Below are 22,331 nucleotides of genomic sequence, written 5' to 3'. Positions count from 1 at the left end.
TAGGCAACTTAAGGTTCATGAAAAAAATTACCCAACCCATGATCTTGAATTGGCTACCGTGGTTTTTGCTTTAAAGATTTGGCGTCATTATTTGTATGGGGTGCATGTTGATATCTTCACCGACCATAAGAATCTCCAATATGTGTTCACGCAAAAAGATCTTAACTTGAGACAAAGGAGGTGGTTAGAATTCCTTAAGGATTATGATATGAGTGTTCACTATCATCCGGGGAAAGCAAATGTGGTGGCGGATGCATTGAGTAGAGTGTCCATGGGTAACTTGGCTCATGTGGAGGAAGGTAGTAAAGAGTTGGCTAAGGAGGTCCATCGGTTGGCCAAATTGGGAGTTAGGTTAGAAGGGGTGGATAGTGGAGGAGTAGTTGTTGTTGATGGTTCAAGGTCTTCCTTGGTTGATGAGGTGATAGTCAAGCAAGATCTTGATCCTTCTTTGGTAGAATTAAAGGCTTCGGTGAGTAGTGGTAAGGTGGATGTTTTCTCCCAAGGGGGAGATGGTGCCCTTAGGTACCAAGGTAGATTATGTGTTCCTTGTGTGGATGGTGTGAGGGAAAGAATCCTTGATGAGGCTTATAATTCTTTTTATTATATTCATCCGGGGTCAACAAAGATGTATAGAGACTTGAGGGATGTGTATTAGTGGGGCGGTATGAAGAAGGACATTGCAAAATTTGTTTCGGGTTGCCATAGTTGTCAACAAGTCAAGGCCGAACATCAAAGGCTGTGTGGCCTAACTCAAGACATTGATATACCTACTTGGAAGTGGGAATAAATCAACATGGATTTTGTAGTGGGCTTACCCAAGGCTAGAAGAGGCTTTGATTCGGTTTGGGTGATGGTTGATCGGATGACAAAGTCGGCTCATTTCCTACCGGTTAAAACTACTTACGGGGCTGAAGAGTGTGCCAAGTTGTACATTCATGAATTGGTAAGGTTGCATGGGATTCCTTTGTCTATCATCTCGGATAGTGGTGCCCAATTCACTTCTCACTTTTGGAAGTCATTCCAAAGGGGTCTTGGTACAAAGGTAAAGCTTAGCACGGCCTTCCACCCTCAAACGGATGGCCAAGCCGAAAGAACAATTCAAACCTTGGAGGATATGCTTAGAGCTTGTGTATTGGAGTTGAAAGGTAGTTGGGATGATCATCTTCCTTTGATTGAATTTGCATACAACAATAGTTATCATTCTAGTATCGGTATGGCTCCTTTTGAGGCACTTTATGGTAGACGGTGTAGGTCACCGGTTGGGTGGTTTGAAGTTGGAGAGCTGGCCTTGTTGGGTCCGGATCTTGTCATGGATGCTCTTGAGAAGGTAAGGATGATTAGGGAGAGGTTGAAAACAGCCCAAAGTCGTCAAAAGTCTTATGCCGATGTGAGGAGACGGGATCTTGAATTCAAAGTGGGTGATTGGGTTTATTTGAAAGTTTCTCCAATGAAAGGTGTGGTTCGTTTTGGTAAAAGGGGGAAATTAAGTCCTAGGTATGTCGGTCCTTATGAGATAATAAGAAGGGTTGGTAAAGTAGCCTATGAGTTGGGGTTGCCCAAGGAGATGGAATTAGTTCATCCGGTATTCCATGTATCGATGTTGAGGAAATGTGTTGGTGATCCTAACGCTATTGTACCTCTTGAGGTTATGGGTGTTGTAGAAGATCATTTGACATATGAAGAAGTCCCGGTTCAGATCTTAGATAGACAAGTTAAAAGGTTGAGGAACAAAGAAGTGGCGTCCGTTAAGGTGCTTTGGAGAAATCAACAAGTGGAGAGTGCTACTTGGGAGGCCGAAGCGGACATGCAAAGACGTTATCCTTATCTATTCAACTTCACTCGAGCCTAAGGTATTAAATCAAGTCCTTTGTACTCCATTGAGTCTTACATTTCAGCCCCTGAATCATTAATGTGCATACATGTTTAAATTAATGAGTTATGGATGCTTTACACTAAGTTTTGAAACCTTGAAGTGATGTTTAGATAAAATTTTTGCATTCATGTTGGGGCTGATATGTTCTTACTAAGTCTTGCCTTGTACGTCTCTTCCACATTCAGGGACGAATGTTCCCAAGGGGAAGATATTGAAATGACCCAAGAAGTTCTTAAAAATGTGCTTCGGAAGTTACCGGAAACTTGTTTAGCTATATTAAAAAAAATCTGTTTCGTTTTTCGAAAATCCGACTATATATTCTTGTTTAGGGGGTCAAATTGAGTGGAAAATGGGTCTAACCCAAATTTTAGAGCAATCATATCAAAATCCGAAATTTCCAAGTGAAGCCTTTTTCGAGGGTCTACTTTGGAGGGTCATATCTCCTAGCACACAAATAATTGGGTGGCCAATAACATATCCATGGAAAGCCCTTTGAGTTAGCTTTCACATCATTCGGAGTTCGGGCGAAGAAGTTATGCCCATTTTCTTAAAATCTGTCCGGCAGGAAATGCAATTTCCAGTGAGCATTTTTACTGTTCACCCGCTTCATTTTTTTTTTAAGTGTTGGACCATTTTTTTTCCAAAGGGCATATGTTATTTCCTATATACCATTAGTTCAATTCCCATCTCTAAAACATTTCCCAAAACACCTCTCCCATACTTACACACATTTTCTCTCAAGATTCTCTCAAGAACCCTAATCCAAAACCTTCCTCAAGATTGAAGAGACTCTTGCTACAAGTTCCAAGCTTCCATTGAAGACACTCTCAAGACCTTCACAAGAACTCAAGGTAAGTGGTGTTGAACTCAAGGGTCCTTCCACCCATAGTGCCTAGACTCTATTCTACTCACTAATTCATGGTTTAAGTTAAGATTCATAAATTTGTCTTGTTCTTTGTAATAATTTCCTACACAATGAATTTTAAACATGAAAAGTGATTGTTTTGAGCATGTTGTGACTCTAGAACTCGAATCTAAATTTGGAATGGATGTGGGGATTTTCATGTGGTATTGTGGGTGTTAAAAGGTATTGTTGTAGGTTGTTCACTAGTTTGGTTGCATAATTACTACTCTATTTACCATGCTCTTTGATTCCATTACATGCCTTCAAGGTGTTTGACAAAATGTCCAACTATGGAGAATTGATTAATCAATGCTTTAAAGCTTGAGTTATGAGATGTATGGCAATCCAGAGATGTGTTGATGACAAACTAAGCTTGTGTTTATGTTCATTCCATACGTGAGATTGCATTAGAGCCTAATGGGAATTTCCTATATAAAGTGTTGCATGACCATGCCCGGTCCGGGGGAAAAGAACCGGACAACCATGTGAGAGGTTTATATCTCACCACCTAGGATGCTTGGGGTGTGACCAACATCAACCATGTGAGAGGTTTATATCTCACCACCTAGGATGCTTGGGGTGTGACCAACATCAACCATGTGAGGGGTTTATACCTTGCCACCAGGGTGTCCGGGTGTGAACGGCATCCCCCATCCTAAGTTGGGGTTATAGATTGGTTGGATCATGCATACACATATGATATCTACTATTAGTATAGATTTACTTAAACATGTTTTGACTTCACTTTGATCATGCATCCTCATATTGTTATTCATAATGCCTATGAAACTATTTCTTGTATTTCGATTGTGTCCTTGTCTATTGTTGTGTTGCACCCCGCATACTTAGTACATTCCAAGTACTAACGCATATTTTGCCTACATGATGTCACCATGTAGGGACCGGAGCTACTCTTGATCCTTCTCTCCATTCACGTGGCTAGTACGGTGCTTATCCGAGTTTGTTGGTGAGTCCTCAATGATTCGAGGGCTATGTTATGTTTCCTACTCCTATGTTTTGAGACTTTAGCTTGCAATTGTATTTTGACTATGAGGGGAGCCGGTAGTATGTCATGGCCCCCGTCCTATCTATGTATGTAGAGGTGTGCGTTGGACAAGTATTTTGTAAATGAGCTTGACTCTTGTTCTATGATGTCATTTTGAAATGGTTTGCCCTTAGTCCCTATTTCCCGTTAATTAATGTTGATTGTACTTCCGCGACCGATGAAGTGTGATGACAAGTTTGAGAGGCTTGTTTGGGGTTCCTTCGGGTTCCTCATTCGCCATGTCACGTCTAGGCCCTAAGCTTGGGTCGTGACAGGTTGGTTCATTCCCCCACACGCCAAACTAGTTTCAATTCCGAGAAAAGATTGGTTGTGTTTCTTGAAGTTGTTGATTGTGGTTCTTGAAGTTGTTGGTTGTGTTGTTGAAGTTCCTGGTTGTCTTGGTACATGTTTCCGGTTGTGATTTTGAGTTGAATCTAGTGTATGTTGAGGGGTTTTATGATTCTAAGTGTATGGGGCTGAAACCTTCGAAGTTAAGGTGGTTTAGAGTTGGGAAAAAACAGGAGAAAAGTCAGATTTTCGAGGGAAAAGGTTGGGGCGTCGGGCCAGCCAGCGTTCCCCAACATGAGTTCTGAGGTTTTACCCTAGGGGTGGCACGCCTTGTAGAGCACCCACCAACTCCCTCTGAAGTCTGAAGGCTGGCACCCCGCGCCTCTCAGAGTGCCAAGGACACCAATCTTTCCCATTCATTCCCCACTTTTTATACGTGTTCCTTGGTATTGTACCTATGTTTTATAGTGGTTTTCAACACTCTAAGGTATATCTAGTAATCCCGAACTCATCCATAAACATGTGATCATACACCTTGAATCCATAATCTAATTCGAGGGAAGATAGGATCCAACTCGAGTGAAGTTAGAGTCACGCTTAGAAGTTAAGAAGTAGGTCAAAGCAAGTCTTTAATGATTTTAAAGTTTTTCAAGAGTATAGAGTTTCAAGTTGAGTAAAGAGTATAGATTTTCAAGTTGAGTAAAAAGTATAGAGTTTCAAGTTGAGCCAAAAGTAAAGAGTCAAGTTCATTTCTCAAAAGTTATTAGGAAACTAAGTATTCCCTAAGAAGTTTATAAATATTTTCACATTTAAGATGAGAGGAAATTAAGATTTCCAAAAGAGTTTTGAGCAGTATGAGTACTATCTCTTTAAGGAAAAGGTGTGTTTTGCGAAAGAGTTTCTAAAACATGATTAGTATGACAATCAAGTATATCCTCAATGTTTAAACAGTATGGTATCTAGATATACCATCAATGTTTATGCGGTAGGACTTCCCGAGTCATCAATGATCATATTAAAATATGGTCTTGATATGTTCTTTTAAGAAAGAGTTTTCAAGAGCAAGTACCTCTTTTAAGAGAGTAGTTTGAGAAACTATTTCAAACTGAAGAAAGATGTGTTTAAAACACTTATGAGCTAAAGTATTTTTATGAGTAGTCTTGAGCACCGAATTGGGGGAGCGTTCAAAGAATTCACAGCCCCCAAAGAATCATGTAGCCAAACATGGAATTTGGCGAGTCATACTCTTTAGATGATCACGTAAAGTTAAGCTAGTGGATCCACTAAGTTAAAGATAAAGTAAGGTCCTATATCACGGCAAGGTATAGGATGGTCCTTAGGCAACGTGAGCTAAAACATTGTATCATCACTGGGGCTCATAGTGGTGGTTATCGGTTAAAGAAACTCCCACACTAGAAATTGCATGGTTCCTCGAGGGGTTCTGCTTAGTATGGATGGGGGTATCGGACTTCATTCATGCATTCCACAAGTATACGTTGAGAGGAAGAATGGTATTTTCATGATATTATAAATATGATTTTGACATCATGTTTTAAATAGTTTTGCAAGCTCTGTATATATTGCATGTGTCTTATTGCTTTATATTGAGTTCAGTTATTCAAGAGTTAAACAGAACCAAGGTAAGTTCTCTTTTGTATCCCATTCAAGCTTAAGTTGTTGTTCACTGTCCAACTCGCATACACGAACATTCCATGTACTAATGCCAGTTGGCTAGCATCTTATTATGATGCAGACACAGGTACCCGGCATCATCATCCAGCACGCTGTTGATCCACATGAGCACTCCAGAGTTAGTGATGAGCCTTTTTGCATTCCAGAGGACTCGATTATCTTGTTCTCTTAGTTTTTCTTTATTAGGATGTTGCAGGGTCTGTCCCAACATCCATGTCAGGGTTATAGAGGTTTCATAGATAGTCAATCAGTAAGTTTGTATTGAGTCTCTCATCTATCTATATATATAAGTATTCTATTTTGAGACTCGAGTTGTCTTTTTGGCCAAATTTTATTAGCAGGGTTGTTTTAGGCCCTTTCATTGCATTGAGTTATTCTGTTGAGTTAGGTTTCCGCTGAGTTAAGAAAGCCAGGCCAAGGGTTTAGCGATGGTCTTCGAGTGCCGGCCATGTCCAGTGTGTAGGCTCGAGGCATGACAAACTTTGTATCAGGACAAACTTTGTATCAGAACAAAGAGTACAAAAGTCCTAGGGAGTCTATGAAGCCGTGTCTGTATAGGCCTAGTTATCGGTATGAAGTGCGCCACATCTATAATTAGGAGGCTGCAACATTTAGAAGGATTTCTCATTTCTTTCACACTCATCTCGTGCTTTAGAGTTTATCTCTAAAAAGTTTCTTTCTAATTCATGTTTGCGCGTGCTTTTAGAGGATCATGCCTTCACGAAGAGCAGTCAAAGTCCGTCCAGCTGTGTGGAGTGTTAAGGAACAAGAGTTACCAAATGCCCTGAAAGTGCAAACCTAAGAAGAGATCAAATATGCTAATTTTTGTGAAGCTATCTTGATGTTAAGTCAACTTGTGACCTTTCATGTTGCGCAGAGAGCTAATCGACACAAAGTGGTTGATACTTCAAGGATCTGTGCACTCTTAAGGATGAACCCACCAAGCTTCACAGGTTCAAGTATTAGTGAGAATCCGGAGAACTTCATTGAGAAGCTTAAAAGGGTATTTGATGTGATGAATGTTGCTGAGTCGGAAAGGGTGGAACTAGTTGCATGCCAATTGAAGGGTGTTGCTAGAATCTGGTTCGACCAATGGAAAAAGAATAGGGCTGAGGATGCGCCAGTAGTGAGTTGGGTAGTGTTTTAGAGTGCCCTCATGGGGCATTTCTTTCCTCGTGAGTTGCGACAGGCAAAGATAAAAGAGGTTCTCACCCTTAATCCGGAATCTATGAGTGTTCATGAGTACAGTCTGAAGTTCACACAACGTTCCCACTATGCTCCGGAGATGGTTGCGGATATGAGGAGTAGAATGAGTTTATATGTTGCTGGGTTGTCTCGTCAGTCAAGAAAGAAAGGCAAGGCAGCTATGCTGATAGAAGATATTGACCTAGCAAGAGTTATGATCCATTTACAACAAGTTGAGGAAGATAGGATGAAGGATAGAGAAGAGTTTAAGGATAAGAGGGCTAAGATAGTAGGGGACGAGTTCAGGAAACAAAAGAATGATGCTAATCAGTCATCCCTCCCATAAAGATAGAAGCGACCTACTTCACCATCTGCTAGTGCACTTGCACCTGAGAACAAATATGGGTACAATAGAAATTCCTATAGTTTCAGGGCTAGACTTGCCTATCCTCAAGGCAGTATGGTACCAAGAGGTAGTAAGCCTCCTGCATGCACCAAGTGTGGTAGGAACCACTCAGGTATTTGTCGTGAGGGGTCCATTGGCTATTTCAAGTGTGGTCAGAGTGGACATTTCATGCGAGAGTGTCCAAAGAACAGGCAAGGTAGTGGAAATTTGAGCAATAGGGCCCAAGCTTCATTAGTTGCTCCCCCAGACTAGATGGTACCTAGAGGAGCTACTTCTAGTACTGGCGGAGGAGCAAACCGCCTCTACGCAATCACCAGTCGCCAAGAGAAAGAGGATTCACCAGATGTTGTCACCGGTACGATTCGAGTCTTTGAGTTTGTTGTTTATGCTTTGCTAGGCCCCAGAGTGAGTTTATCTTTTGTAATTCCTTATGTTGCTTTGAACTTTGATGTTATACCTGAGCAACCTACTGAGCCAGTCATAGAGTGGAGTAGTAGTTCAGTAGTGCCTAAGGGTCGTTTCATTTCGTACCTCAAGGCGAGAAAGTTAGTTTTGAATGGTTGTACATATCACTTAGTCCGAGTTAATGACTCTAGTGTTGAGATACCTTTTTTTCAGTTAGTTCCTATAGTAAGAGTGTTTCCAGAAGTTTTTCATGATGACCTACCCGAAATTCCTCCTGAGAGAGAAATAGATTTCAGCATAGACCTCATTCCAGATACTTGTCCTATCTCTTTTTCGCCATATAGAATGGCACCAGCAGAGTTGAAAGAGTTGAAAGAGCAGTTAAAGGGATCTATTATAAAATGGTTTTATTTGACCAAGTTGATTCGGAAAAACAGTTAAGTTTCAACGGTTCGAAGCTTGTGAGGAAAGTTTTGAGGAATGGAAAGAGAAGTTGACTACCGCCAAGTTATGATATTTGCTTATTGAGTACATACTGGGTATCTGAATCCAAAATGGGGTTGAGATCAACAGTCGAGTTTAGGCGAATCTGGGTGTAATGTGATGAGCTAGAGTTGGTTGTTGTAGTTTTTGCTTTGAAGATATAGAGTCATTGTTGTATGATGTTCATGTGGGTGTGTTCACTTAGAATGAGTTTAATGTCAGACAGATAGAGAGTGGTTAAGGTACTCAAGGATGATGACATGAGTTTCCGTTATCACCCTGGTAAGGTTATTGTTGTTACTGATTCTTTAAGCAAGTTGTCTATGGGTAGCACCACCCATATTAAAGAAGGAAAGGGAGAGTTAGCAACAGATGTGCACAGGCTGGCACGCCTGGGAGTCTGACTTATAGTTTCCGCAGAAGGAGGAATAGAAGTGACGAGCAGGGCCGAGTCATCATTAGTGTCAGAAGTAAAAGGTGAGAAAGACACAGACCCTATATTGCTGGAATTACGGGCAAAATGTTCATAAGCAATAATGGCTTTTGAACAAGGGGGGGATGTTGTTTTGAGGTATCAAGGTGGATTGTGGGCATTGTTGCTTGTTGGGTGTTTGAGTATGATTTACACCCTTAGCCTAGTAAGAGTCATCTCATTCGAGGACGAATGTTCCCCGGGGGAGATATTGTAACATCCGTCAATTTGAAATAGCTATGAAGAAGCTTAGAATTGGAAATAGTCATTTTCTTTTTGGAAAGAATTAAAAATCTGGAAATTTAGCTAAGTATGGAAAAAAATGAGTTTTTAGTCAACTTCAAACTGTCATAACTCATAGCTCAGGATGATTTAGGTGTATTTCTAGTTATGTTTGCAAAGCTCGTGGAGTGATCTTTCCAACACCGCCGAGTTTGCTCGATTCCGAGTTCGTATAAGTGAGTTATGCCCTTTGGAAGTTGGGTTGTTGGCAGGGAAGTTTATTCGGAATTTGTAAGGGTATTTTGGTCTTTTCCCTAGCTATTTCTTTTTGTTTTATTAAGGGTTTAGGCTGATTTAAATCAGTTTTCTCTTTTAAAAGTGAGAGTTAGGTTTCTTGAGAGAAAAGGAAAGAAGAGGAAGAATTGAAGAAGAAGCAAAGTTCGTTAAGATCATCGTGGTTTTCGTCAGGGGTGATCCCTATTAAGGTATGTGAGATCATAGTGTTGGGTTGGTTCATTCCCCCACACGTCAAACTCGTTTTAATTCCGAGAAAAGATTGGTTGTGTTTCTTGAAGTTGTTAATTGTGGTTGTTGAAGTTGTTGGTTGTGTTGTTGAAGTTCCTTGCTGTCTTGGTACATGTTTCCGATTGTGATTTCGAGCTAAATCTAGTATATGTTGAGGGGTTTTATGATTCTAAGTGTTTGGGGCTGAAACCTTTGAAGTTAAGCTGGTTTAGAGCTGGAAAAATGAAGGAGAAAAGTCAGATTTTCGAGGGCAAAGGCAGGGGCGTCGCACCAGACAACGCGCCCCAACAGGGGTTCTGAGGTTTCCCCTTGGGGTGGCACGCCTTGCAGAGCGCCCAGCAGACCCCTCTGAAGTCTGAAGTCTGAAGGTTGGCGCCCCGAGCCTCTCAGAGCGCCAAGAACGCCAATATTTCCCATTCATTCCCCACTTTTTCATACCTGTTCCTTGGTAATGTCCCTATGTTTTATAGTTGTTTTCAACACTCTAAGGTACATCTAGACATCCCAAACTCATCCATAAACATGTGATCATACACCTTGAATCCATAAGCCAATTCGAGGGAAGATAGGATCCAAGTCAAGTGAAGTCAGAAGTCAAGTGAAGTTAGAGTCAAGCTTAGAGGTTAAGAAGTATGTCAAAGCAAGTTTTTAAAGTTTTCCAAGGGTATAGAGTTTCAAGTTGAGTAAAGAGTATAGAGTTTCAAGTTGAGTAAAGAGCATAGAGTTTCAAGTTGAGTATAGAATATAGAATTTCAAGTTATGCCAAGAGTAAAGAGTAAGGTTCATTTTTCAAAAGTTGTTAGGAAACTAAGTATTCCCAAAGAAGTTTATAATTGTTTTCACATTTATGATGAGAGGAAACTGAGATTTCCAAAAGAGTTTTGAGTAGTTTGAGTACTATCTCTTTTAAGGAAAAGGTGAGTTTTGCGAAAGAGTTTCTAAAACATGATTAGTATGACAATCGAGTATGTCATCAATGTTTAAACAGTATGGTCTCGAGATATACCATCAATGTTTATGCAGTATGACTTCCCGTTTCATCAATGATCATACCAAAATATTGTTTTGATATGTTCTTTTTAGAAAGAGTTTTCAAGAGCAAGTACCTCTTTTAAGAGGGTAGTTTGAGCAATTATTTCATACTAAAGAAAGATGTGTTTAAAACACTTACGAGCTAAAGTATTTTTGGGAGTAGTCTTGAGCACCGAATTAGGGGAACATTCAAAGAACTCACAGCCCCCATAGAACCATGTAGCCAAACATAGGATTTGACGGGTCATACTTTTTAGTAAAGTTAAGCTAGTGGATCCACTAATTAAAGTTAAAGTAAGGTCTTATATGACGGCAAGGTATAGGATGGTCCTTGGGCAACATGAGGTAAAACGTTGTATCATCACTAGGGCTCATAGTGGTGGTTATCGGTTAAAGAAACTCACACAGTAGAAATTGCATAGTTACTCGAGGGGTTCAGCTTAGTATGGATGGGGGTATGGGACTTCATTCATGCATTGCACAAGTAGACTTTGAGAGGAAGCATGGTATTTTCATGATATTATAAATATGATTTTGACGTCATGTTTTAAATAGTTTTACAAGCTTTGTATATATTGCATGTTTCTTATTGCTTTATATTGAGTTCAGTTATTCATGAGTTAAACAGAGCCAAGGTAAGTTCTATTTTGTATCCCTTTCAAGCTTAAGTTGTTGTTAGCTGTCCAACTCGCATACTCGTACATTCCATGTGCTGATGCCAGTTGGCCTGCATCTTATGATGATGCAGACGCAGGTACCCAGGAACATCATCCAGCACGTCGTTGATCCAGCTCAGCACTCCAGAGTCATTGGTGAGCCTCCTTGCATTCCGGAGGACTCGATTATTTTGTTCTCTTAGTTTTGCTTTATTAGGATGTTGCGGGGTCTGTCCCAAGATCCATCTCAGGGTTATAGAAGCTTCATACACAGTCAGTTAGTCAGTTAGTATTGAGTCTCTCATCTATGTATATATATATAAATATTCTATTTTAAGACTGGAGTTTCCTTTTTGGCCAGATTTTATCAGTTAGGTTGTTTTATGCCCTGTCACTGCATTGAGTTATTCTGTTGAGTTAGGTTTCTGCTGAGTTAAGAAAGCCAGGCCAAGGGTTCGCTTGGGGGCCAGCAATGGTCTTCGAGTGCCGGCCACATCCAGGGTGTAGGCTCGAGGCGTGACATGGTGAGTCGTCATACTTCGAGGACAATATACATGTGTTTCATTTTTAGTCTTTTATTTAGTTCTAAGTTTTGCTAGAGTTAGGTGGGGGCATGTCCCAGTAACTCTGGTCAGTGGAGGCTTTTGAGACATAGTACTAGAAGCAGCTTGAATTATTATGTTTAATCCTTTAGCTGTTATTAAACTCTTAGCATGTTTTAAACATTCAGCCTAGTTGGGTATTCCCTAATTTCAGTTATCAATTGATTTAGCATCCGCATTAGTTCATGTTTTCTTAGATATTTTCAGTATGCATATGATATGCTAGCTTTAAGGTTTTCTTGGGGTCACTCGTGATCCAAGGTCTCTTGTTACGTCAAGAGGGTAGCCTCGGGGTGTGACACATAATACTACGACTCGTCTAGCCCTCCGTCAAGTCGGCCACAATTTTCTTTGTAGCTCTTTCCATCCGTCTTTTTCTTCAAAGTATTTTCCCACATATTAGTAAAAAAGCCATCATATCCACATAAATATGCTTAGATTCTAGCAGTAATCCTTTATTTTGGGCATTGAATTTGCTCTAAGTTAATGACAAATCACGTAGATGATGGTTGTATGGTTTCGATTTATAATATGTATTCATGTCTACTGCTTTATTGTTTCGTTGATGCAATGCATGGTAGAGAATACATAGGGAAGATATGAAATGACATCCTATTGATAATCTCATTCAATTGAATTGTTGTTGTGACTTGTGGTGTTCAAGTTGTATTGTTCATTGTCGTTGTGATTGTGAATCATTGTTTGTGATTGTGATTGTGATTGTGAATGATTTTGAATCCAAGGCTGAGATACATCTTTTAGGATGGCATGGTTCTTCTATATTTCTTCTCAGTCTGTTTGGACACAGATGTTAGATTTTAGCTTATGCTAGTTTTGGGGTTGCATCCCCAGTTTGACTATTTTAGAGTTTTGGTATGATGACTTTTAGTTTTTAGGGGTTATTTCCGTATTGAATGTTTTTAGACTATTGGATTGAGTTTATGGGGACTCAATTCGTTAGCGACTAAATTTTGTTCCTTGTTTTATATGATAACTTCTTTTAAAATATGGTATTGGGTTGGTTTCGGGTTAGTCTTTTGCTCTCTCCCTAGGTGGTTTAGTGTGAGTGGTACCTAAGACAGTCGGATTGTGAAACAAGGTAATACTACTTGTAGTAAGAGTGGTGAGTGGATTGGGGTCCTAATGTTATCTCCAAGTTTCACGTTTCTTTGATTATCTATATAAAATCTTATATGATGGATTCAGATCGACCGATACTACCTGCTAGTATCTTTGGTTATTACTGATACTACTCTCTCTATGTCAGTTGACATATTCTAGTTGTAGGAGCATTGATGTTTCCTAGGTGAACAGAAGAGAATCTCTGATAGATTCTACCTCTCTTCCCTTGTAGTGGAAGTTGTGTCTTATTATATGAGTCTGGTAATCTCTTAGATGCTCTTGTACCTATTTATAATAGTTCCTTAGGGGAGAGTTCAATGTATTTCTTTACAAAAATACTTATTTACTCAAGTTTGGGAGTCATTCTATAATTACCATAATGTGTTTAGTTTTTATTTGTTCGCTTCCACATTTCATGTTGAAGTTTTGGGGTAAGGATTCTCCTATCTAGGCGTTAGAGTAAGTGCCCGCACGGGCCAATGACTTGGATCATCACAATAATTGTAGAAAGAAGATGATAAAACTCGACAAAGTTCTCAACAACTATTATCGAATTTTTTGTTGAGTTTTAAAATAATTAAGATTGAACTAGATGAATATGAATCTCCTTTAAATTCATTATTGGATTCTTATATGCAGTCTTAACACCTCAATCTATTTTAAATTTTTGTTCAATGCATTATATTTTTGAGCAATTATTATGCTATGTAGATATATAGATTAATCACACACATTAAACATCATTTTACATGTTTTCTTATTTATTACAAGTTTTTGTGAATGACAATTGAATCAGATTTAAAAAAGATAATGTGTTCGTATAAATAACCTTAGATCTTATAATATTGAATGAGTAATTAAAATATTGGTAATTTAAAGAGGATCAAAAATTGAATAAATTACGACAAAGGAGAGTGTTTATGTTGTTATTTGACGTTTGTTGAGGTAACCTTCTTTTCTATATTTAATTTATATAATTTATTACTTATTTGTATTATTTTAATTCATCTTAAACTATGGTTAAATTGATTTATAGAGAACAAAGATTCAGGTCATACTTTTCAATAAAAATATGAAAAATCCTTCCAAAAAAATAAAAGTTATTACATTATAAATGGTGGAATAACGATTGCTCCTTAATTATTTGTGCGAAAGGAGTTCGAGAGGTCTTTTTTTCATTCTAATTCTATTTTTAAAAATAATTAAGATTGAATTAGATGAATATGAGTTTTGTTCAAGTTTGTTATTGAATTCTTTTATGTTGCATTAGCACTTTTATTTTTACTATCAACGCATTATACTTCAGTACTTTATATTCTTGAGTGATGATTATCTCCTATATAGATATTTAGATTAATCATACAAATTTGAGATTGATATAACAGGTGTTTGAGAATGACAATGAAATCACACTTAAAAAAATAACTATAAATAACTTAAGGCATTATGATGTTGATTGGGTAACTAATGTATTGGTTATTCAAAGAGGATCAATAATTGATTTTGAAAGCACCAAAGAAGAGAATTTCTATTGGCATTTAACTTTTGTTGACGAGAGGTAATCTTTTCTTCATTTTTTCTGTATATTTAATTTGACATAATCAGAAAAGTTAGCTTGAGTAGGTTACCCTAGCGCGACCATCATTTGAGGACAAATGATTTCAAGGGGGAGATATTGTAACACCCTGCAGGTTGTAAGTAGAAATCAGAAGTATTCTCCACATGCATAATGGTTCGAACCCGATGATTTATGATTGAACGTATATGTCAAGACCAAATCTTAGGTGTAATATGTGTATTAGATGTGAATTAAGGTAATAAGAAACCTCTAGCACTAAGTCAAGTTAAAAGATTCCCTACTAATTGAATTTTTCAATGAGATCATAGAAGGGCCAACTTCAAATGACCATATCTTTCTGAATATGGGAGTTAGATGGAATATAGCCTACTAAATCAAAGGAATATGAGCCTTCTTTCCAAAACCTTCAAATATTTGTTAATCTGCATTCTGAGTAAAAAAATTATGATCTTTTTAATAGTTACCTTCAACAAAGATTTCTGAACCTAAGTTTTACGAGTCGAATATACCGATCGTGGATTAAACTACGAACCGTAGATTTAGTCCATCAAACCAACTTCTAAAACTTTATTTGAGGAAGATTTTCACAGATCCAACCATATGCCGTAATTTGGGATTGTGGATTGAACTTTAAAAACTCAAAATTTCTTCCTACGAATAGGAATAGCCATAGATTGGTGTTGTAGAAAGTTCACATATTTTTAATTGGGGTTGTTTTGGTCTTTTTTCATTATTTCTAAGTTTATGACTCTATGTTTTAACTTCGATTAGGGGAGTATATCTTATCAAGCACCCAGTTTCCCTTTGATCTATGCTCTCAACTCCCGTAACTTGGAACAAACCTCAAGAAAGGCTAAGAACTAGGGTTCCAAGCTTCCCTATCAAGTTTCTCTCTTGAACTATCATTCTTTCAAGTATTTAAAGCTTCAATAAGGGTATCATTTCATTCTCGTGCCTAAATTATAATTCCTTTCCAAAATTTTAGAAAATTTCTAGAATCCAAGTTAGGGTTTTTTTTTAATGTAATTCCTGATTTTCCTAATTGATTTATTTCAGTTCTTAAACTTTATTAAACTAGTTTACCATGAATTCTACAGGGTTTTTTAAACTACGATGACTTTGAAGCATGAAATTAGCATGATATAGATTTCTACTTCAATACATACCATTTGAGGTATGAACTTTGAGCTTAGCCTCACACCTGATTCAAACTTATAGATGGTTTACCTATTTATGAGTATAAGTATATCTATATTATTTTTGGGAGAATTATGTAGCACTGAGAGGATGTACATTTAGAAAATCAAATTCCTACAACATGGTGTCGTCGTAGAATTTGAGTATATTGCTAGTTAGACAACTCTTTTAGCCCTTTCAGGTACAATTAGTAGATCAACATCATATAGATAGGTCTTACGCCATGGAAAGGTGTAGGGCAACCCTTTCAATTGGGATTATAAGTTGGATATCATGATCTCACATGGTGTGTGTCAGTTGTAAGACTCTTTCAAGTAAAATGCTACTAATTTTATACACTTGAAATATCTTTATAATTTCCCACATATGACAACTTGAATCTAGTCTCAGAATATTTCATGTGTTGGCCGCATACTTTCTCTGCGTTGCATTCCTTTATGATGTAGATTCAGGCATTAGCTCTTAGACTCGTGGCTGAACAAGTTGCAATGTTTCAGTCAGTAGTTGGTGAGTCCTCCTTATTTGATAACTTCATGGAGTAGCTAGTAGTTACACTTTTCATTAGGCAACCTATTTACTTTAAGGTAGCTGGGTCTTTGCGCCAACAAACTTATTTCTTTATTACAATTAGTAGAGGCTTCTATTCAAACATTAGTTATTCAGATAGAATTTTTAGTAATTCTTTATGATATATATTACGTATTTTGCTCAGATAGCCATTGTAACACCTCGAAAGTTCATATGTCAGATTGGACCAAGAAAGTGCAGAAAAATGTTGAAGTCTGTAGAAATCAAACTTTCACGGATGACATTTACCATATTGACTCGGTTTGTCATTTTTTAGTTTTTATGAAATTACCATTTTACCTTCCCAATATTTACCATGAATCTTCTATGTTGAGTCTTGAAAGGTTGGTTTTGGACTTTGAGTTAAAAGTTTAGAATTTTGTAAGTTTTGAGTTTGAAAAGCTTATATTGTTAAGATAGTGGTTTTCAGTTTCTTTTGGAGTTTGAAGTGTCAGAATAGAATATTGTTGATTCCATTAGTCCCGAAATGTGAAATCTGAGCAATGGGAGTTGTCGTGTTCACATTCCAAGTATTTTTGAAGATTTGAGGTCCTAAGTTGTGAAATTGTAGAATTTTTGCCTTTGAGTTGACTTTGGTCAACATTCAGCATTCAGATGCTTGGATCAGAATTACGAGAGTTTTGTTCGATTCGGGGGGTAATTTGAAGCCTAGGTGAGGTCTTGGTTAATTTGATAGGTTCCGAACTTGTTTTAGCTTTTTAAAGCCTTAGTTAGTTTCTTGTGCTTTTCACGGATGTCGGGTCAAAGAGACCCCAGATTCATATTTTGACGGTTCCATAGAGTCTAAAACGTCAAGTATAATTTATTTGCATATGTAGTTTGTATTTGCAAATCTTGATGGTCCTTTAATGTCTTTGTGTTAGCTGATATTTCTTGTGCTGTAGTCTTCGCTTAAGCACAACCATGTTCGCTTTAGCATTGGTCGCTTAAGTGGAACCTGGTTTGCAGAAGCTAGACTGGCCTCTTGAGCGGGATTAGGTGGTTCACTTAAGCGATGGTCGATTGAGCAGAACGTGGTTCGAAAAAGTGATACCCGAGCTTTTAAAAGGTTCGCTTAAGAGGAACCTGGTTCGCTTAAGCCACCTTAGACGGTTTTTGCTGGGCATTTTCGGTGTTTAAGCCCAATTTTCTATTTTTGAGCTTGGGAAACCCTTGATAGCGATTGTTGAAAGGATTTCTTGTGCTAAATCATTTGGGTAAGATTTTATGATTTTAAACCTTCATTTTCATTTGGTTATTTATGAATTATAATATCAAAATTCGAGATTTTGATTGATAAATGGCACGGCTTTTCAAAAACTCAAGTTCTTAGCTAAAATATAGATTTTGAACTGATTTTAAGTCATTTTTTAAAATGGTTATCACTAATAAGTTCCTAAAGCCTTGAGTAATGTTTTCAAGTAATCAATTTTGGATTCAAACCTTATTATTAGAATTGGGTTTTGTGTCGATTTACCCACTTTTCAAGATTATTGATGTGGGTATTGGCATTTCTGGAAAGTCATTGTGGATGCTTTATTGTGATAGATTGTGTGGCTTTGGAAGTGATTCGGAAGGGGAAGACTTAACTCTTCGAGTGATTATTGATTGATTTAAGGCAAGCAATCTTCTAAACCTTGTATTCTAGTAATGGGGATGAGGTGAAGAGTTAATTCTCCACTTGATACATCTAAATGAATAAAATAGGGATTGAAATGAAAAGGTCTATGTGGTGAACATGACAATGTGAATTTCCTTACTGTTACCCTTGTTGATTGATTGATGAAATGCTTGAAAGCATGAATGGGGACTTGAATTAAATGGTTTTTTGTCTCTTCTGTGTGGTGTGATATTGTTTGTGTGCATTGATGATTGAACATCGTGATGAGATATGTGATGATTATGATGTCAAGGTCCTTGTCAGCGATTGCAATTATTCCGAGGTTATTTACAACAAGTGTTTATAAAGTCGACGGGAAATAGTTCCAACTAGAGATTTTTGCTGATGGAAAATGGTTCCGGCAAGAGATTAATTATTGTGACTTGATGCATTTGATTCTTATGTGTGACTTTCTTATTACTTTTGCTTGATGTACTTGTTGCGTGTGACTGAACTACTTGACTTTTAGATTGACTTAATTCGTTTGATGATTGATTTGTGACTATTGAACTACGGATATTGGGCCTTGTGAGTCGTTTATTGTAGAATTGCTAGGTTGGACTGAATTTATGCAGATTGTAGTTTGAGAAGGTTAAGTTGGAGTCTCTGATATATCTTTTTTTCATTTTCCCAAGTGCATACAATTACCATGTCCCCCCTTTATAATTAAGGTATCCAAAAATGAAGTAGGATATCCTTAACCAACATCGAGAATAAAACTAAGAGTTTAATCTTAATTTTGTTATTTTGAATAAGATAAGTTACATGTTATAACAAGTAAATATGATTTGTTGAATAAAAAATTTAATATATATATATATATATATATAAACATAAACTCTACAATTAATTAACAATGCAATAAAAATGTTACTTGTGAATATCCTCCAGGGAAGTAACGATACCTAATTCATGTGCTTATCACTAAAATGTTTTATTATATTAAGAATTATTTTACAACTACTACTTGTATTATCTCATAGAGAAGTAATTATAGAATAAAAAGTTGGTTATGACCGTCATTTGCGACCAGCACATGGAATGCACAAATGGTATAAGTAGAAATATATTAGCCATAAAATACTACTTACTTTATTTAATCAAGCTACCCTGACGACAATTAATAAAACATATTATAATTTGTAATTATATTATCTATTGTAATTACTTATATTATATTATATCATCATATGAGTAAGTTGTTAAGATAAGAAGATCCAATGCTGATCAAGGTGTAGGGCAGTGACTTTACATATAATTGAACAAGCAAGTATGAAGAATCTATAACCATTTTTAAACATATAGTTTGATTAATTCCCATGATCACCTTACACCATGTGATGACCATTAATCAATTGATTAGAACAATTAATTAGTTTAGGTAAATATAGATCTTCAAGGATCACAAGAAACGGCTGACATTTAGCATTGGCAGTTATTTAACAAGAAAATCATTAGCATCAAACCAATCCTTGCACGGGCAATTGGTTGTTCAAGTTATCGATATTTATCAATTCCAAATTAACATTTGATTTTCCCACCCTAATCGAGAAGAACTTTAAATTTCCTCGCATAAAAAAATCTATCTTAAAAAGAAAACCTTGCAACCAAATATACTATACCATTTTTCGGTGTGGAATTCATTTTATTGGTAGGTGATAAATTCATGATATACTAAGATATTTTTGATAGTGTGGTAGATGAGGAATTCATGACATTTTTGGTAGGTGTACCATTTTTGGTAGGTGAGGAATTCATTTTAAAGATTTTATTATAATATTGTTTTGCTAAGTGTATTAATCTTGATATCTCTTTAATATTATTTGTGATGTATTCTAGATCCAACATATCTTGGGTTCTTAAGTACATATATAAATTGTTTTTCATTAATTGTTCTAAAAGTTTTATATTTTTCATAGCTTCTGTCCAATATTGTAAATATTCGTAGTTCATTTTAATCTGAATTTATTTCTAAATCATACCATTCTATTCTTTCGAGATCTAAATCATGTAGTTCTATTTCATACCATTGTTGGTTTAATATATCTTCTGATTCGTTATCATTAAATATTTTTTCCCATATGATTCTTCTTAATTCAATTATCTCTATACCTTTAAGTATACATAGGATTTAAGTTTCATAGTTTTTTATTATTTCATCATGCATGTATGTAGTCATGTTCTTTATCATGCAGGTTTTCATTTTCAATTATTCATTCCTGTCATATTCATAATTGATATTAAATTCATATTAGCTCATTATGAACTAGATTATTTGTTTATCATGTTCNAATATATCTTCTGATTCGTTATCATTAAATATTTTTTCCCATATGATTCTTCTTAATTCAATTATCTCTATACCTTTAAGTATACATAGGATTTAAGTTTCATAGTTTTTTATTATTTCATCATGCATGTATGTAGTCATGTTCTTTATCATGCAGGTTTTCATTTTCAATTATTCATTCCTGTCATATTCATAATTGATATTAAATTCATATTAGCTCATTATGAACTAGATTATTTGTTTATCATGTTCTCCTATCACTACTAGCATCGTACTTTAGCGGATATTTCCTTCTTATCAGCACCTCAACTTTGTTTACTCTCCTAAACGGCTTTCCTTGCCTACTGGTTTCAACATTAGGATGACATAGTATAGAAGTTTTCTCCCTGGTTCCAGTGTGCTAATAAACTGGAAATCATGATTCAAATAATTCTAATACATAATAACTAACATAAATTTATTCAATCATATATATGGTATTCAGGAATATATGAAATTAGTTCTGCATATTTGTTGAATAATATACCTTTGATTCTTGCTTATCCATGGTATCTGAGGGTTGCTCCATTATCTATTAAGTATTTAAATATTTCAGAGAGTGTTTTTATGAAAGCTTGGTTTCTTTATTGAAAGTCTGTCTATTATGTTACATGTACATTCCTTTATATAGAAAGGAAATTTTAGCGTATCTACTGCACTCACACTTATCTGCACACTACTTTAATAATGCACACCTACCATATTTACCCAATTTACACTTGTTCTTTAATAATGCTACCACACCTACCCACTTTACACTTGTCCCTTAATAATGCACACCACACCTACCACTTTAATATGCACATACTTTAATCATGCATACTACCATACACTTGTTGACTAATTTACATAATTTATTCCTACACTTTCTTACAATAAGACTAATAATTTACAATAATGCTCCTACTTTACACTACTTACTTTTGGCTTTTTTTGGCAAAATATGTCTTCTTTGTCTTATCTCTTTAGTTGTTGCTATCTTATTTTTCTTTTCTTCTTTATCTACTTTTCTCTTTAGACTTTATTCTAGCTGGACATCTGGAATCACGTTGTCTTCTCCATTACATTTTGTACATAGATGATCAGGGTATTTGTGTCCAATTAGCTTGCAATATCTGGTTAATAGTTCTGGCGAAATAAATCCTGCTTTGAGTACTCTTGTCGTAGGCCTTTCTTCTGGTTTTAATAATGATAAAATCCATTTCTGGACTTCATCCATATCTTCTTTCCTTAATTCTCTTGAATTTGAATATATCATTAACTGGTCTCTAGAGTAGTAACTCTATATAACATTTTCGTTTAAATAATTGTTTGCTAACTCTTGTATAATAATTGATATACCAATTATTCTTTTATTGACATAAAAACTTGGTATCTCTATTTTTCGTATTTCTTCCTGTTGTCCAATATCTTCAGGTATAATCATGTCTTTGGTTAGTCCGATCTTAATAACTTGAATCGGAGGTTTTATCTCTTCGTATAATATCTCCGCTGGTGCTGTATAAAACTTTATATAAAATAAGTTTCATTTGGTAACTCTTTTATATGTGACGAATGCTTTGTGTAGTTCTGGTATTCCACTTATCTCTTCTCCATGGTATGTATATATGGTATTTAATATCCCATAATTGTAACATGTTCTTACTAAATTGGCGTTAGGTTTTGATTGTGCGGTTAACTTGTAATAACCTTGTAATTTTTGGGTTATGTAGTCTTTATTTGAATCTTTGGTTGTAGTGGATCTAGGGTTAAGGTTCAAATAAGTTTGAATTTTGTATATATTTTCAATATAGGTTCTCGTAACATGGTTATACAATTTTTTCTCATTTTGTAGACTATTTGCATATGTAGAGGTTTGTGGTTCCATAGTCAATGTGTTTCTTGACATTCTTGGGTAAATGGTTTTTCAAATAGGTGGTTTAACTTTGCATTCTTATGCTGTTTTTCACTAACTTGTTTATTTGTACCTGCAACTGTATTTAAACAAACATTATGGGTGTTAAGGTGTTTCCTAACGTCATCTCTTAGCTCTGAATTTTTAAAGTCTTCCGATCGACTTAGCTCTGCATTTTTATAGTCATGTTGTT

The 22,331-nt window shown here is 36.3% G+C and overlaps 1 protein-coding gene and 1 pseudogene across 1 annotated transcript in view; one reads left to right on the top strand and one right to left on the bottom strand.

The window, feature by feature from the left end:
- Positions 1–17,244, top strand: part of LOC125841540 (uncharacterized) — a 24,890-nt pseudogene extending 7,646 nt beyond the window's left edge.
- The window catches only part of LOC125878340 (9-cis-epoxycarotenoid dioxygenase NCED2, chloroplastic), a 785,333-nt gene that overhangs the window by 313,934 nt on the left and 449,068 nt on the right, over positions 1–22,331 (bottom strand). The window lies entirely within an intron of this gene.

The sequence above is a fragment of the Solanum stenotomum genome, chromosome 10 (genome assembly GCF_019186545.1).
Source record: "Solanum stenotomum isolate F172 chromosome 10, ASM1918654v1, whole genome shotgun sequence".
Classification (NCBI taxonomy): Eukaryota; Viridiplantae; Streptophyta; class Magnoliopsida; order Solanales; family Solanaceae; genus Solanum; species Solanum stenotomum.
This window is presented reverse-complemented; position numbering and strand designations above follow the sequence as displayed.